General features: G+C 38.5%; 1 protein-coding gene across 5 annotated transcripts in view; it reads left to right on the forward strand.

The window, feature by feature from the left end:
* Positions 1 to 15,748, forward strand: part of celf4 (CUGBP, Elav-like family member 4) — a 139,244-nt gene extending 123,496 nt beyond the window's left edge. For all 5 annotated transcript variants that reach the window (XM_042501820.2, XM_088086082.1, XM_088086083.1 and 2 more), the window contains one exon: positions 10,834 to 15,748. The gene's annotated coding sequence lies outside the window, so the exon portion shown is untranslated. The remainder of the gene's footprint in view (positions 1 to 10,833) is intronic.
* Positions 15,749 to 19,175: the final 3,427 nt, after the last annotated feature.

Here is a 19,175-nt window from a genome sequence, read left to right on the forward strand (position 1 = left end):
TATATTATGGCGGTTTTGGCCATTTTTTCGACATGCTAAATTATGAAGTTTTTGGCCTTTTTTGGCCTTTTTTGGCCTTCGTTTTCACTTTGTATACTATGATGGGTCCCTACAAGCTATAATGTGTGGTTTTTAACCATTTTTATGACATGCCAAAATTTGACATTTTTCGACATACTATACTATGGCGTTTTTGGCCATTTTTTTGACATGCTAAATTATGAAGTTTTTGGCCTTTCTTGGCCTTTATTTCCACTTTGTAAACTATGAGGGGTCTCTACAAGCTATAATAGATGGTTTTCAGCCATTTTTATGACATGCCAAAATTTGACACTTTTCGACATACTATACTGTGGCGCTTTTGGCCATTTTTTCGACATGCTAAATTATGAAGTTTTTGGCCTTTTTTGGCCTTTATTTCCTCTTTGTATACTATGATGGGTCTCCACAAGCTATAATAGATGGTTTTCAGCCATTTTTATGACATGCCAAAATTTGACATTTTTCGACATACTATACTATGGCATTTTTGGCCATTTTTTTGACATGCTAAATTATGAAGTTTTTGGCCTTTTTTGGCCTTTATTTCCTCTTTGTATACTATGATGGGTCTCTACAAGCTATAATAGATGGTTTTCAGCCATTTTTATGACATGCCAAAATTTGACATTTTTCGACATACTATACTATGGCATTTTTGGCCATTTTTTTGACATGCTAAATTATGATGTTTTTGGCCTTTTTTGGCCTTCGTTTTCACTTTGTATACTATGATGGGTCTCTACAAGCTATAATAGATGGTTTAGAGCCATTTTTATGACATGCCAAAATTTGACATTTTTCGACATACTATACTATGGCGCTTTTGGCCATTTTTTCGACATGCTAAATTATGAAGTTTTTGGCCTTTTTTGGCCTTTATTTCCACTTTGTATACTATGATGGGTCTCTACAAGCTATAATGCATGGTTTTCAGCCATTTTTATGACATGCCAAAATTTAACATTTTCGACATACTATACTATGGCATTTTTAGCCATTTTTTCGACGTGCTAATTTATGAAGTTTTTGGCCTTTCTTGGCCTTTATTTCCACTTTGTATACTATGATGGGTCTCTACAAGCTATAATGTGTGGTTTTCAGCCATTTTTATGACATGCCAAAATTTGACATTTTTCGTTATACTATACTATGGCGTTTTGGCCATTTTTTCAACGTGCTAAATTATGAAGTTTTTGGCCTTTTTTGGCCTTTACTTCCACTTTGTAAACTATGATGGGTCTCTACAAGCTATAATAGATGGTTTTCAGCCGTTTTTCTGACATGCCAAATTTGACATTTTTCGACATACTATACTATGGCGTTTTTGGCCATTTTTTTGACATGCTAAATTATGAAGTTTTTGGCCTTTCTTGGCCTTTATTTCCACTTTGTAAACTATGATGGGTCTCTACAAGCTATAATAGATGGTTTTCAGCCATTTTTATGACATGCCAAAATTTGACATTTTTCGACATACTATACTATGGCGTTTTTGGCAATTTTTTCGACGTGCTAATTTATGAAGTTTTTGGCCTTTTTTGGCCTTCGTTTTCACTTTGTATACTATGATGGGTCTCTACAAGCTATAATAGATGGTTTTCAGCCATTTTTATTACATGCCAAAATTTGACATTTTTCGACATACTATACTATGGCGTTTTTGGCCATTTTTTCGACATGCTAAATTATGAAGTTTTTGGCCTTTATTTCCTCTTTGTATACTATGATGGGTCTCTACAAGCTATAATAGATGGTTTTCAGCCATTTTTATGACATGCCAAAATTTGACATTTTTTGACATACTATACTATGGCATTTTTGGCCATTTTTTTGACATGCTAAATTATGATGTTTTTGGCCTTTTTTGGCCTTCGTTTTCACTTTGTATACTATGATGGGTCTCTACAAGCTATAATAGATGGTTTAGAGCCATTTTTATGACATGCCAAAATTTGACATTTTTCGACATACTATACTATGGCGCTTTTGGCCATTTTTTCGACATGCTAAATTATGACGTTTTTGGCCTTTTTTGGCCTTTATTTCCACTTTGTATACTATGATGGGTCTCTACAAGGTATAATGTGTGGTTTTCAGCCATTTTTATGACATGCCAAAATTTGACATTTTTCGACATACTATACTATGGCGTTTTTGGCAATTTTTTCAACGTGCTAAATAATGACGTTTTTGGCCTTTTTTGGCCTTTACTTCCACATTGTATACTATGATGGGTCTCTACAAGGTATAATGTGTGGTTTTCAGCTATTTTTCTGACATGCCAAAATTTGACATTTTTCAACATACTATACTATGGCGTTTTTGGCAATTTTTTCAATGTGCTAGATAATGTCATTTTTGGCCTTTTTTGGCCTTCGTTTTCACTTTGTATACTGTGATGGGTCTCTACAAGCTATAATAGATGGTTTAGAGCCATTTTTATGACATGCCAAAATTTGTAATTTTTCGACATACTATACTATGGCTTTTTTGGCCATTTTTTCGACATGCTAAATTATGAAGTTTTTGGTCTTTTTTGGCCTTTATTTCCACTTTGTATACTATGATGGGTCTCTACAAGCTATAATGTGTGGTTTTTAACCATTTTTATGACATGCCAAAATTTGTCATTTTTCGACATACTATACTATGGCGCTTTTGGCAATTTTTTCAACATGCTAAATTATGAAGTTTTTGGCCTTTCTTGGCCTTTCATTTCCACTTTGATGATGGGTCTCTACAAGCTATAATACATGGTTTAGAGCCATTTTTATGACATGCCAAAATTTGACATTTTTCGACATACTATACTATGGCGTTTTTGGCAATTTTTTCAACGATCTAAATTCTGAAGTTTTTGGCCTTTCTTGGCCTTTATTTCCACTTTGTATACTATGATGGGTCTCTACAAGCTATAATAGATGGTTTTAAGCCATTTTTATGACATGCCAAAATTTGTCATTTTTCGACATACTATACTATGACGTTTTTGGCAATTTTTTCAACATGCTAAATAATGACATTTTTGGCCTTTTTTTGGCCTTTATTTTCACATTGTATACTATGATGGGTCTCTACAAGCTATAATGTGTGGTTTTCAGCCATTTGTATGACATGCCAAAATTTGACATTTTTCGACATACTATACTATGGCGCTTTTGGCCATTTTTTCAACGTACTAAATTATGAAGTTTTTGGCCTTTTTCGGCCTTTATTTCCACTTTGTATACTATGATGGGTCTCTACAAGCTATAATAGATTGTTTTCAGCCATTTTTATGACATGCCAAATTTTACATTTTTCAACATACTATACTATGGCGTTTTTTGCCATTTTTTCGACGTTCTAAATTCTGAAGTTTTTGGCCTTTTTTGGCCTTCATTTCCACTTTGTATACTATGATGGGTCTCTACAAGCTATACTGTGTGGTTTTTAGCCATTTGTATGACATGCCAAAATTTGACATTTTTCGACATACTACACTATGCCGTTTTTGGCCATTTTTTCCACATGCTAAATTTGGAAGTTTTTGGCCTTTTTTGGAATTAGTTTCCAATTTGTATAATATGATGAGTCTCTACAAACTATAATATGTTGTTTTCAGCCATTTTTATGTCATGCCAAAATTTGACATTTTTCAACATATTATACTATGGCGTTTTTGGCCAATGAAGTTTTGGGCCTTTTTTGGCATTCATTACCACTTTGTATACTGTCAAAGTTCTCTACAAGCAATAGTATGTAGTTTTCAGCAATTTTTATGACGCCAAAATTTGACATTTTTTGACATACTATATACTATGACGTTTTTGGCCATATTTTTTAACGTGCTAAATCATGAAGTTTTTGGCCTTTTTTGGCCTTTATTTTCACTTTGATTCACATGATGGGTCTCTACAAGCAATAATATGTGGTTTTCAGCTATTTTAATGGCATGTCGAGCTAGAGTTTCTCACTCTATTTCTTAGGGAGAGCTCAGGCACCTTACGGAGGAAGCTCATTTCGACCGCTTGTACCCGGGATTTTGTTTGTCTTTTGGTCACTACTCAAACCTCTTGACCATAAGTAAAGGAAGGAACAAAGATCGACTGGTAAATCTAGAGCTTTGCCTTTCGGCTCAGCTCCCTCTTCACCCCAACAGATTGGTGTAGAGTCTGCATTACTGCAGACGCCGCACCAATCTGCCTGTCGATCTCCCGCTCCATCCTTCCCTCACTCGTGAACAAGACCCTGAGGTACTTAAACTCTCCACTTGGGACAGGATCTCCTCCCCGATCTGGAGAGGGCACTCCACCCTTTTCAAGCTGAGAACCATGGCTTCGGATTTGGAGGTGCTGATTCTCATCCCGGCCGCTTCACACTCGGCTGCAAACCGATCCATTGAGAGCTGAAGATCACAGCTTGATGAAGCCAACAGGACCACATCATCTGCAAAAAGCAGCAACTCAATACTGAGGTCACCAAACCAGACCCCCTCAACACCCTGGCTGCGCCTAGAAATTCTGTCCATAAAAGTTACGAACAGAATCGGTGACAAAGGGCAGCCCTGGCAGAGTCCAACCCTCACTGGAAACAAGTCCGACTTACTGCCAGCAATGCGGACCAAGCTCAAGCACCAGTCGTACAGGGAACAGACAACCCGTATCAGGGGGTCCAATACCTCATACTCCCGGAGAACCCCCCACAGGACTCCCCAAGGAACATGGTGGAATGCCTTCTCCAAGTTCACAAAGCACATGTGGACTGGTTGGGCACACTCCCATGCTTCCTCAAGGGTCCTGGCAGGGGTGCAGAACTGGTCCACAGTTCCACGACCAGGACGAAAACAGCATTGCTCCTCCTGGATCCGAGATTCAACTATCCAGCAGACCCTCCTCTCCAGTAGCCCTGAATAGACCTTACTATGGAGGCTGAGGAGTGTGATCCCCTATAGATGGAGCACACCCTCCGGTCCCCCTTCTTAAAAAGAGGGACCACCACCCCGGTCTGCCAGTCCAGAGGTACTGCCCCCAATGTCCATGCAATGCTGCAGAGTGGTGTCAACCACGAGAGCCCCACAACATCCAGGGCCTTAAGGAACTCTGGGCAGATCTCATCCACCCCCAGGGCCCTGCCACTAAGGAGCTTTTTTGACCTCCTCGGCGATTTCAGCCCCAGAGATGGGAGAGCCCATTCCCCAGGCTCTGCTTCCTCACCAGAAGGCGTGTTGGTGCGATTGAGGAGGTCTTCGAAGTATTCCTTCTACCAATCCACAATGTCCTGAGTCGAGGTCAGCAGCGCACCATCCCCACCATACACAGTGTTGACCAGTGTTGACCAGTATCCACCTCCTGAGACGCCTGATGGTGGTCCAGAACCTCTTGGAAGCCATCTGGAAGTCGTTTTCCATGGGCTCACCGATCTCAACCCACGCCCGGGTTTTCGCCTCAGTGACCGCCGTAGCTGCACTCCGCTTGGCCTGCCAGTACCTATCTGCTGCCTCCAGAGGCCAAGAAGGCCTTATAGGATTTCTTTTTCAGCTTGATACCATCTCTCATAGTTTGAGTGTTGCCGCCACGACAGGCACCCACCACCTTACGGTCACAGCATCAATTAGCCACCTCAACAACAGAGGCACGGAACATGGCCCACACGGACTCAATGTCCCTGGCTTCCCCCAGGACATGGTTGAAGCTCTACCGGTGGTGGAAGTTGAAGCTCGTTCTGACGAGAGACTCTGCCAGACGTTCCCAGCAGACCCTCACAAAGCATTTGGGTCTGCCAGGTCTGACCGACAACCTCCCCCAGCATCGGAGCCAACTCACCACCAGGTGGTGATCGGTTGACAGCTCCGCCCCTCTCCACCCGAGTGTCCAAAACATGCAGCCGCAAGTCTGATGACACAACTACTAAGTCGATCATCAAACTGCGGCCTAGGGTGTCCTGATGCCAAGTGCACATATGGACACCCTTATGCCTGAACATGGCGTTTGTTATGGAATGGACAATCTGTGGTAATAACAAAACACTACTTGGGTTCAGATTGGGGGGGGGGGGCATTCTCCCGATCACGCCCCTCCAGGTCTCACTGTTGCTGCCATTGTAAGCGTTGAAATCCCCCAGCAGAACGAGGGAATCCCCAGAAGGAGTACTCTCCAGCACCCCCTCTAAGGACTCCAAAATGGATGGATACTCTGAGCTGCTGTTTGGACCATAGGCACAATCAGGATCTGTCACCCTACCCGAAGGCAGAGGGAGGCCACCCTCTTGTCCACCAGGGTAAACTCTTACATACAGGCACTGAGCCGGGGCAATAAGTATTGCCACCCATGCCCGGCACCTCTCACCAGTGGCAACTCCAGAGTGGAAGAGAGTCCAACCCCTCTCGAGGTGACTGGGTCCAGAGCCCATGCTATGTGTCGGGGTGAGACCGACTATATCTAGTCTGAGCTTCTCAACCTTGTGCACCAGCTCAGGCTCCTTCCCTACCAGAGAGTTGATATTCCACATCACTAGAGCTAGCTTCTGCAGGCAAGGATCAGACCACCAAGGTCCCCACCTTTGGCTGCTGCCCAACTCACATCGCACACGACCCCTTTGGCCTCTCCTATGGGTGGTGAGCCCACGGGAAGGAGATCCCACATTGACTGTTTGGGCTGTGCCACCAGGCACTCGCCATCGAGCCCCACCCACAGGCCTGGCTGAGGGGGGTTCAGCCATTTTTCAGCGGTTTTAAGCCGGAAACTTTGGGCCATTTATGTGTGTCATCATAAGGGGTCTGATGGTGACATTTTTTGACATACTATACATGCTTAGTGTTTTTGGCCGTTTTTTCGACATTCCAAATTATGAAGTTTTTCGGCTTTTTGACATTGTATACTATGATACATCTCTACACACTATAACATGTCCTTTTTTAAGCCATTTTTTGGACATGGCAAAATTTGACAGATTCTCAGAAGGATGAAATGAGAACATCCAAGGATGGTTGAAAAAGGTTAAAACTGCTCAAGGCAGGCTTTATTTAAATATAAAAATGTCACAAGTGTAGGTCAAAAACAACAATTACCTCACTCCTTTTTACAGGAACTACATATACTGTCTAACAGGGTCTAAGCAAGATAAGGCAAAAGCACAGAAAGTCCCAAAAAACACACAATGATCTGCTGTTCCTCTTTATCTAGAGGTCCGTCCCGTCATCACTCGCTCCACTCTCCATTTCTCCTAACTGGCTGGCCTTGAGGTGGCAAGTTCCAGTAGAAGCTTACACCTGCTGCTTGGCGTGTCCTGTTTGGGTAGAAGCTTCCTTCTCCTGCTGCAGGGGAGTTTCCACCCCTCAGCATATGGTTTCCTGTCACTAACTGCTCAGACAGCTGCTGCTGCTAATTCATGAACATGTTAAACATGCTCATTAGTCAGGGTGCGGTCATTTGCATGTCCACGAAAGGATTCTTTTCCTTCGAGGGGAATGAACAGCTTGCATTATGATCTGGGTGCGAGTTTCCATTCTTGGCTGGTCTCTCACCAGTATAGTATGTTATTCAAAATCGCACAAAAACGTCATGTTATAGTATGTCATCCAAAATTGGGGAAACTGTCATAGTATAGTTTGTATTCCAAAACCAGTCAAAAACATGATAGTGTAGTATGTCGTCCAAAATAGCACAAAAGCACAGTAGTATAGTGTGTCATCCAAAATGTCACAAAAAATGTCATAGTAAAGTATGTCGCCCCAAAATCGCACAAAAACATCATAGTACAGAAAGTCATCTTACGTCTCACTTAAACGTCATAGTATAGTATGTCATCCAAAAGCAGAAAAAAATATCATAATATAGTATGTCGTCCAAAGTCGCAAGGAAATCATCATAGCATAGTACGGTATGTCGTCCAACATTGCACAAAAGTATAAAGTGTAAAAGTGTAAAGTTTTACAGTATAGTATGTTGTCCAAAATTGCATGAAAACATCATAGTATAGTATGTCATCCAAAGTTGCACAAAAAACATCATAGTAGAGTATGTCGTCCAAAATCTTACAAAAAAAGTCATAATATAGTATGTCATCCAAAATCGCAAAAAAATCGGCATAGTATAGTATGTCATCCAAAATCACACAAAAACATCATACTATAGTATGACGTCCAAAATCCCCCCTGAAAAAAATCATGGTAGAGTATGTGTCGTCCAGAATGGCATAAAAATACTCATACTATAGTATGTCGTCAGAAATGGCTTGAAAAAGTGATATTATAGTATGTCATCCAAACTGGTGCAATATTATCATATGTCGTCATAAATGGCATAAAAAGTCATAGTATATTATGTTCTCCAGAATGGCATAAAAAAAGTCATAGTATAGTTAGTCATTCAAAATACCATGAAAAGGTAGAGTATGTCGTGCAAAAATGGCATGAAAAAAGTTATAGTGTTTCCTCTTCCAAAACAGTATAAAAAAAGTAATAGTATACTATTTTGTCCAAAATGGTGTTAAAAAGTCATAACATATTATGTCCTCCAAAATGTGTCCAAAATGGCGTAAAAATGTCACAGAATTTTGTCCAAAATTGCATCAAAAAGTCATGGTATATAGCATGCCATCCAAAATCACAGAAACGTCATAGTAGAGTATGTCGTCCAAAATCACAAGAAAATTGTCATAGTTTAGTATGTTGTCAAAAGTTGCACAAAAAAAATGCAATTGTATAGTTTGTGGGCCAAAATCGGGGATAACCGTCATAGTATACTATGTCGTTCAAAATAACGTACAAAAATCATTGTATAGCAAGTCATCCAAAAGGGCATAAAAAATTCATAGTATAGTATATCATCCAAAATGGTATATAAAAGTAATTCTTTAATATATAGTCAAAAATAGCGTAAAAAAGTCATAGTATAGTATGTTGTCCAAAATATCATGAAACACTCATAGCACAGTATGTCGTCCAAAATGGCATGAAAATGTTATAGTACAATATGTCATCCAAAATTGCATGTTACAGAATAGTAATTCGTCCCCAATAGCACAAATATCAAAGTACAGTATCTTTTCCAAAATGGCATACAAAGTCACAATATAGTTTTTTATCCAAGACAGCATAGAACAGTCATATGATAGCATGTCATCTAAAATGGAATTAAAAAAAATACTGGAATAGTTTACAATCCACAACAGCATAAAAAAACAAAGTATAATATGCAGTCATAATACAGTATGTCATCCAAAATAGCATTAAAAAGTTACAGTACTCATCTAAAATAGCATAAAAATGGTCATAGTATGGTATGTCATTCAAAAGTGTAAAAGTAAGTCATATCATTGTATGTCATCCAAAATAGCATAAAAAAGTCATGGTATGATTTATCGTCCAAGAAAGCATAAAAAAAGTCATGGTATGATTTATCGTCCAAGAAAGCATAAAAAAGTTTTACAATAGTATGTTATCAAAAATAGCACAAATAAGTCATCTTATAGTGTGCTGCCAAAATAGCATAAAAAATTAATGCTATAGTACTTCATCCAAAATAGCATAGAAAAGTCATTACATAGTATGTTATACAAAATAGTACAAAAAAGTCATAGTGTGGTATATTGTTCAAAATTATACAAAATAGTCTACATATAGTTGCACAAAAGGAATTATAGTATACTATGTCGTCTAAGATATCATATTGAGTAAGTGGTGTAATGACAGAAATTTATTATAATTTGTTAGAATACTTAAATATTTTTGAGTATCTGTACTTCACTTGAGTTATAATATATCTGTCAACTCCTACTGTTACTCCACTACATTTCCTACAAAAAATATATCATTATTCTTCCCTAGCACATTTCCCCTACGCATCTTAATTACTGACTACAAAATAAGGAAGAAGGAAAAGAAGGAAGGATGGAGGATATACGGACAGATGGGGGGGAAGGACTAACTGTATTATGTTCTTTAAATCCTTTGAGTTGTGAAAAATGCCCCTTTAGACCCCTTTTTTCCTCTAATGTAATTTACATTCGTTTTTTAAGTTGGTGGTCTTGTTAAGAAAAGATAAGCCTCAATTCTCAAAATTTTGACTGCTTTCTTTTAAATTAAAAGCGTTAACTTGCACTTTTACTTTCAATACTTAAGCATGTTTACGACATAAAATTACCTGTGATACTTCAGTACGCTAAGATCAGATACTTTAAGTAACATAGGTGACAAATCTTAAAGTAATATAGGTGACATTAACTTCTCCCAGTCATTTTTTGGTAAGATATTTGTACTTTTACTTAAGTGCGGCTTTCAGGTAGTTCATCCACCACTGGCACCAGCCCAAACTTTTGACAATGGAAATTAAAAAAATAATGTTCTTATTTTTAACAAACTTAACTGAATCTGATTATACTCTGGATTCTAGGTTTAGGATTCACCCCCTTGGCACCATGAATAACTGTACCAGATTCTATGTCAATCCATCCATTACTAAAGTTTCACTAAAATATAAAAATATCAACTTCATGGTGGCGCAAAAGGAAAAGTCATGGGATCCCCAAAATCTGTGGGATTCATTTTCTGGGTACCATGAATGTCCATGTCCATACCATCTGATGGCTGTCCATCTAAAGAATTTCCTCCTTACAGGCAAATGATAAACTGTTGAAATATTTCAGTCTGGACTGAATTGGTGGACAGACCAGCTATCTGAGACGCCACGTAGCTAGCATGGCTAAAAATCTTCCTGGAATTATATGCTTGTGCATGGAACAGCCAACTTATTTCTGTTTTCAAATATACTACTCGACTAAAATCATTTCTGTTTTTTCTGTGCTTTTCAGGTTTTGTTGAGCTGAATCATATGTTGACTTCTTGCTACCCGCCACTGAGTGCAAACTCAACATCTGGACCACTGAGGTTGCTTCAGAAACAGAGGAGAGAGAGAGAGAGCGATGACAGAGTCAAGGACACCTCCTTTTGGATGTACTAAAACTTTGGAACTCAGAGAGAATTTGTACCAGCCTGGCTAGCCCCAGGACCTTTTTTCTTCTGCACACATATACACACCTCTTTCCCCACAAAAACCTGCTTGAATGACAGCTACCTTTTCTGGACCACAAAAACTTTTACTTGAACAATGAGAAGAAAAAAAGAAGTAAAAGAAACTCTATCAAACCTACTTACAATGACCAACCCCACTGAACTCAAAGGGAATATGGATGTCAAAAGTCCAACAAGAACAAAACTTTTTAAAAACTGAATAGAAGATTGCCGTAGGAGATCTTTCTGTAAGATGGTTTGACTTTTGGGGCAATTGACTTTTGAAGACCAATTTATAAGACTTGAAACAAGAAGGGACAAGAAATTCTCGGCAAGAGAACTTAAGTAGGGAATGTGATATTTTCAGGACACAAATTGGCTTCGATTTTGGGATGGCCATCTTTAGCTCGGAGTGCCTGTCCGTTTCCAGGGGATACCGTTGCCAAGGAGAGCCATAGCAACGGTCTCCAGGGAGTCTTACCTGTCATTCCTTAGTTGTTTTAGGGACCAAAAGACCAAACATTTTTATTGCTGAGGACTTGTAGCTCTAATATACTCGGACCACTGCATCTCTTTCAGTCAGAGTCAACTGGTTGAAGGGTTGCACTTAAAAAGAAGTGTACATTTCGAATATATACAACACATGTATATATACATATATATTGCTGATATGCTTTTTGAATACAGGCAAAACTATTTCAGATGACCAAATGAGGTCTCTCACTTCGCTAGTTTACAATTACTCAAAATGTTTATTTTTTTCTCTTCTCATTTTGTCTCGGGAGGGATGGCGAGTGCATGGGAGGGGCTGCTCCGTATCACAGCCTTATCTTTTTTAACTTGACATCCTAACCTCATAGATAGAATAACATCAGAAACGTTTGAAATATATGAACTTGTTTATATTTGCAGTACATATATATGTATAACAAGCATTCAAGCAAATGTATTCATATATACAGTATATATGGATAAATAGATATTAATCACAAACAAATATATGTATTTATATGCACATATTTTATATATGTGTGTCTGTATATAGAACGGCGACTGACTATGTTGAGCTGTAATTTTTTTGTAGAATTTAGCTGGAGTTTGAAACATTGCTCTGCTTGGGAAGAATCGCAAATCTGGCAGCTCCCAAAACTGCAGGCATTCCTCTCTCTGATTACCTATATGCTGACACACAATATATTGCTAAAAAGATACATGTGTGAGAAAACACATATGGTGTAAATATTAACTGAAAATGCAAAAAGCCACATCTCAGTAGCAGGCTTTAAGAGAATCAGGCTAAATAATTTTAGAGGAAAAGGACAATAATCTTCGACTCTATTCCAAACATATCTTTTCCAAACATAGCTTACACAAACACACACACATACACACACACACACACACACACGCAAACACACAAACTTCTCTTTGAAACTTGAACCAAAATGAATACGTCTCACAACCCTTGCTCTCTTTTGCATTCAATAAAGTGCATGTAGCGTATGGGCTGTCACCATGTCAAGGTGTGCCTTGTCACCTGCAGAATCTGCCATCAAGCACTGTGCTCTCAGAAAACAAAGAAAAAAAACCACACACACACTACTGCAAGCAGCCAGCGCGCTATTATGATGTCAAAAATACAGCCAGATCCATATCATTTGTCAGCCGCATAGAGAGAGCTTTCAGTGCATGTCCAATATAACAAACCATCCAACCACTGTTGGTCCATCAATGTCTTTGGGAAAAAAACAAAAAAACATTTAGAACTAACTTGACTCATGCGATTACACTTGAGACAAAAGTGGGCATTAGGCAACCTGTTAGCAGGTGCTAACTATCAAAGTTGTGTGCAGGGCACCTGTGACTACAATCCACTGGTTGGAGTCAAAACTAGGGTAAAGTTGCGGGTTAACATGACATGGCTTGATATGAAAAGTGATTATTGGACCTTACGTTCGGGTTTTAATGGTTATAAAGGTGATGTAATATTTATCAATATGTTATAACTACAGAGCTGGCTTCCAACTTAACAGAATAGAGGAGGTTTAATGTACTTCCCAATTCAGCATTAAATGTGTGGACCTCTGCTGGTACAACTTGACATGAAGCATATCCTTAGAAGATGTTATATTGTCTTATATGACCTCATACAATCAAATATAAAAGCATAATGAAACTGTAAAATAAAGCAATAAGAGTGAAAAGCCATTTACCCATTACAACTGCTGTACCACTGAGGCTAGTTTCATATTGCTTTAGCATACAGTTTCACATAATAGTCTACAAAAACAGTATGAACACCTACTATATACCTGCAAAAGGTCAACAGACTTGGATTTACTGGACCCTGCATTCAACACATATTCAGCTGGTGGAGATTACTCAATGAATATTTATATACATGAATATTTATAAGGCTATATGACACTTTAGAAGACAATGCTTCCTGTTGGGTGCTGTTACTAGTTTTTCCTATAAACCGCTCATTATGCCATTTCCCTAGTGTCTGTTTCTAACCTTTTTAGCAGATTGAATAATTTAACATTTACCTTCCAAATCCAGTGAGGCTAAAAGACGCCTCTACACATCCCTGGACACCTCCGTTTGTATGTGCCACATTACAATGTTACTGTGGTGCACATTGCAGACCAGATGACCATCATGATCACTTTTTGCTCTGGCAGTATCCGCGGTTGGTTAGTACAACACGCCGTGTACATCCACCTGAGCTGCCTTTGAGCCAACAATAACATCTGAAGCTAAATGTCATATGTCTGGTGTCCCTGATCGCCACACTGTGTGCCCTCTTTGACTGCCCCTCGCCGCTCTGAGAAAATTGAAAATGGTGTCGACACAGTCCATGCTTTTCTAATGGTTTGTTTGAGCAATCACTCATGTCTTTCACCGAGCCAATGTTTTCATGTCAAGTGAAATGAGGGAGGGGAAGCAGAACGACCAGGGGAATTAGAATGCCAAGCACCTCTTCTTCATTTGCTCCAACTTTAAGCTGCAAGTTTACATGAGAAAAGTAAAATAAAGTATCGTGGTTCAAAAACAACAAGAAACAGAGCAGAAGTTTGAATATAAATATATATATATAAATATATACATAAACCGATGAATATACTGTAAATTGTTTCTTTTTTGCTCTGTTTTCCTCTGTACATAGGTTTGCATATTTTATAGGACTTTTACTTCTATCTACAAGGACTGGATAAAGTACTTTAAATACTTTAAAAAAAATATATGAATGAAAACATGATAATGCTCAATAAAACCAGGTACAAAAAAATAGTCGCTAGGATACGGTACAAACTGTAGGACCTGACCAAGGCATTTATCCAGAATACAGTCAGGGAGAGCATTGACCTCAGTTAGAGCTTAGACACACATTGACCTATTTTATAAATAAAAATACTTTGATGGGTTCTATTCATTTATCTGTTTGTTTAGATATTTATTTATAAGTCATGTCTGAGATAATATGCATGCTTTCATGGCATTATTTTTCTATGAGTTGGTACGTGACCAAATAGTTTTTATATGACATGCATGGGCCACTGTTTGTGGTCCACAGATGATCATTGATCCTGTCTGCAGGACCATGCCTTCAGCACTTCTTCGATGATGGGAAAAATGCTCCTATTGACCAAGTGATGTCAAAGACAGATTTTTAATCATTTATTTATGCATTTATTTATTTATTTATTTATTTGTGTTTATGTATTTATTTATTTATACCTGCCATTTGATTCAAGATCTGAGCTCTCTTGTTGCCACTGATCTGCCTGTCAAGTGCTACTTTGTATCACTACATCACACACATTACCACATAAAGTATTGGCAAACTCTGAATTAAACAAGACTGATTTTACATTTTTCCTGTTGCTGATAAACTATTCACAACAATGCAGTGCAATACTAAAGCCTTATGTATATTTGTAATTATAAATTAATATTGTTCTGTTCCAAAAGAAGATTGTTAAAAAGAGATGCCAACTGAAGGATTCCTCTGTCATTTTGAATACCATTTTATTTCATCCTGAAACCCCAAAACAACATGAAAAAAGGGGTAATTCCTAGTTAAACACTCATCATAAACTAACTGTTCAATCAGATATAATCACAACAGAACATATGCTTTGAGGTCACTTTAAGTTGCTGCTAATATGTAAGGAGCTAATGTCTAACGATTTGCAAATCACTGCACACTGCCTGCATAAAGCGCCAATTTTGATTTTTGAAACTTAACTCCTCTTGTCCAGTTTTTCCCATCTTGCTTTTTATTGTTTGATGGAGCTCTGATCTTGTTCAACTGATGTTTTTACCAAGAGCAAAATTCAATGAAAACTGCACTATCTCATCAAAAACAACTGAGTTTACTATCATTTTTTCAGTGCTGTTATCATTGGTTTTCTTTCTAAAGCTCAGTAGTGTTGCTAGAATCACATTTTCCTTCATATGATTTTCAAAGTATTCTGGAAATCTATTTCCCAATTTCAGCACACACAGAGGGTGGGGAAATGAATGTTGCATATTAAGCTTTGCCGGGTTCCTGATGAGCTAAGCTTCTGATTGGGCAGTGCGCTTTAGGCTCCCGCCCCTGTCTCTCCAGACTGCACCATTCTCTGGTCCCCTGAACTCTTTTTTTGTAATTTTAAATGAATGATGCGTCTCAGCTTAGCCCAATAATAAAGCACAGTCTAGAATAAAGTGTCCTGTGTCATGTCATAATTACTGATGATTTATTAACACAAGGTTATGGTTTAGTCCATTCACCTTTCATCAACACTTTCTCAAATGCGTGAATAGATTTTTATAATTATTAGTAGGAGCACAGTTTTGGCACATATTTACAAATACATTGTCAAAATATTTCCTTAATATTTTACCCCATTTCCATGACTAGTAGTTTAAAATGAGTAGGCTTATACAGCGATAAAGCTTTACACTTCTATACATGCAATTCCAAGGCATTTGTAGATAGGCAAACTAGCGCTTGTTAACTTAACTTGCTTGTTAGACATTTCTGCTACCAATTAGCTGAAGATGCCCACTTTTAATACACTAGACCAACTTTGAATAGAGCAGACCGGCACATACAGTCACTTCACAACGACAAGGCTACACCCCTTTTTCAGGAATAGAAAACCGAAGTTCCCATAGATGTTAATGCAATACAATACAAGTTTATATGCTTTTGTGACCTTGACCTGAACCTGAGTATACAAGATACCTTAATAACTCCCTTGTCCCTCCCTTGTCCAAATAGATCAGTAAGTTAACACAGTGGGTGGATATTTCATGAAAAGATTTTGGGATCACGAAACCTAGTGATTAAATCAAAAATTTGATTGTATCACCAGTTATCATTAGGGTTATTGTTGTCTGTAAATAAACAACCTGTTAACAGACAACTGTTTGATCTTAGCTGAGATCAGTGGTTGAGATCATGACTATTGGAGACAACAGTCATGCCTGCAAAACATTGTGACGGTACTGCAGCAGCCTACTCAAGTTAACGTCAGCCATCTATCAGTAGTAACTTTCCCCATCATCCTTTAGCTATTTACCACAGTAAGAGTGAATAGTCATATATCTCGTGCCTAAATTCCTAGTGTTAATGCCTCGGTCAACCCACAGAGAGCTTTCCTGCATTTTCCTATCTCTCTCCGACAGCTTGTTTCTTTACCCCAAAAAGGGTCATCATAAAAAATGTCATAGTATAGTATGTCTGCAAAAAACAGCATAAAGAATGTCACAGTATAGTATTTAAAAAGTAATACATAAAAAATGCCATAGTACAGTATGGGACATCTAAAATGTCATAGTATAAAATGTAAAAAGTCAAAAAAAACTGCCATAGCATAGTAAGTGATAAAAGCGTCATTAAAAAGTCAGTTTGTCTTAAAAACACCATACAAAATATCATGTTAAAGTATGTAAATAATTAGTCATGAAGTATGTATAGTATGTCATCAAGACATAAACAAATGTCATAGTATAGTGTTTTATCAAAACCTTATAAAAATGTCATAGGATAACAGGTCATAAAAAACCTCATGTCATAGTATAGTATGTCAAAAATGTCATAAAAAATGTCATATTACAGTATGTTAGCAAAGCATGAAAATTGTCATAGGAAAGTATTTCATGGTATATTATGTCAATAAAACTTTATGAAATATGTCATAGAGCATGCAATTAAAACATCTTATCATAAAAAATTACATTGTTTAGTATGTCCTCAAAACGATCTTAAAAACGTCATAGTATAGTATGTTTTGTTAAAACATCATAAGTATTTATAGTAATAGTTATAGTAATAGTATAGTAATAGTTACAGTAAATACTGTCACATAGTTGTATGCCTCCAATCACTAGTCAAGTTGCGCTTACAGTTTACATCCATGTCTATGAAAACATGGATGCTTCACACACATCTCCCTCCCAGCAGCAAGATATGCACCTAAGATTAGTGTCACCAATTCAGTATCTGACCAAATATCTCCCTTTCTGATCCTAAGTTATCTTGTTGAGTAATGGTCAGAAAAGTGTTGTTACAGAAGGTACAGGGTAGATTAATTTGCCTTTTTTTTTTAAACGTAGCTTGAGAAAAAAAAATGAAATCAAAATTAGTCCCTAAATCCTGCTACATCTTTTGGCGTAAAAGGAAGAGTTGAGGAGTTTTACAGCCTGGGTGAAGAAGCTGCTCCATAGTCTGGTGGTTCTGCAGCAGATACTTCTGTATCTTTTCCCAGATGGCAGCAGGGTGAACAGACTGGCTGGGGTGGCTGCTGTCTTTCAGTATCCTTTGGGCTCTGTGCAGACACCTCACTTCACCGAGATCACTGATGCTCTGTAGATGGGAAGCAGTGATGTTGTGGGCAGTTTTAGTCACCCGCTGTAGAGTCTTCCTGTCCTGGGCCAGTTTGTGATGTTCTTGATCTGGAATTTAGCCTTCCTAAGTTTCCGTAGAAAGTGGAGCCTTTTCTGTGCTTTCTTAACCTGGGTGGTGAAGTGTGATGACCAAGATAGGATCTCAGTGATGGGAATTCAAAGGAACCTACAGCTGTTCATCTGCTCCACCTCGACTCCACTGATGTAGACAGCGGTGTGTGTCTTTGCATCCTTCTTTCTAAAATCAACAATCAGCTCCTTGGTTTTACTGACATTAAGCACTAGATTGCTCTCTGTGCACCATTCTGCAATGTTGTTGACTTCCTCTCGGTATGAACTCTCATCGTTGTTTGTAATACCGCCGATGATGGTGGTGTCGTCCGCATATTTCACAATGGAGTTCTCCTGATGTTTGGGAGTGAAGTCATGGGTGGACAGTGTGAACAGGGGGCAGGGTGTTGGGGGCTGAGCACACAGCCCTGGGGGGCTCCAGTGTTGAGCACTAAAGTAGAGGAGGTGTGACTGCCAATCCGAACTCTGCATGTGAGGAAGTCCAGTATCCAGTTGCAGAGAGTTGTACTGAAGGCCAGAGTGTTAAGTTTTTTCAATCAGTTTCATGGGAGAGATTGTGTTGAATGCTGAGTTGAAGTCAACAAACAGCATCCTGATGTAGCTGTTCTTATTCTCCAGGTGAGCGAAGACTGAGTGAAGAGCAGTAGATTTGGCGTTCTCTGTGGATCTGTTGGTTCTGAAAGCATACTGGTGAGGGTCCAGGCTGGCAGGGATGTTGTCTTTGATGTGCTGGAGAACCAGCTTCTCAAAGCACTTCATCAGGATGGGTGTAAGAGCCACAGGGCGGTAGTCATTAAGACTAGACACAGCAGACGTTTTAGGTACAGGAACGATGATGGCTGTCTTGAGTCAGAAAGGAACTGTCTCTTGTGAGGGTGAGATTTTAAAAACGTCAGTTATAACATTACCTAGCTGATCAGCACAAGTTTTTAGTATACGTCCAGGAATATTATCTAGGCTGGCAGACTTATTTATATTTACTCTCAGCAAGGTACCCTCAAGGTGTTCTTTACAAGAAGGAGATAGACGAGGTCACACCGACTTTCACCTTTAACAACCAAAAACTAATCAAGTCATCCTTGAGTCCAAATGAACATTTGTGCCAAATGTGAAGAAATTCTTCCAAGGTGTTTATGGGATAACATGTTAACAAAAATGAGACGGATTCAAG

Source organism: Plectropomus leopardus, chromosome 2 (assembly GCF_026936395.1).
Source record: "Plectropomus leopardus strain MGB_pleo_1.0 chromosome 2, ASM2693639v1, whole genome shotgun sequence".
NCBI classification, from domain to species: Eukaryota; Metazoa; Chordata; class Actinopteri; order Perciformes; family Serranidae; genus Plectropomus; species Plectropomus leopardus.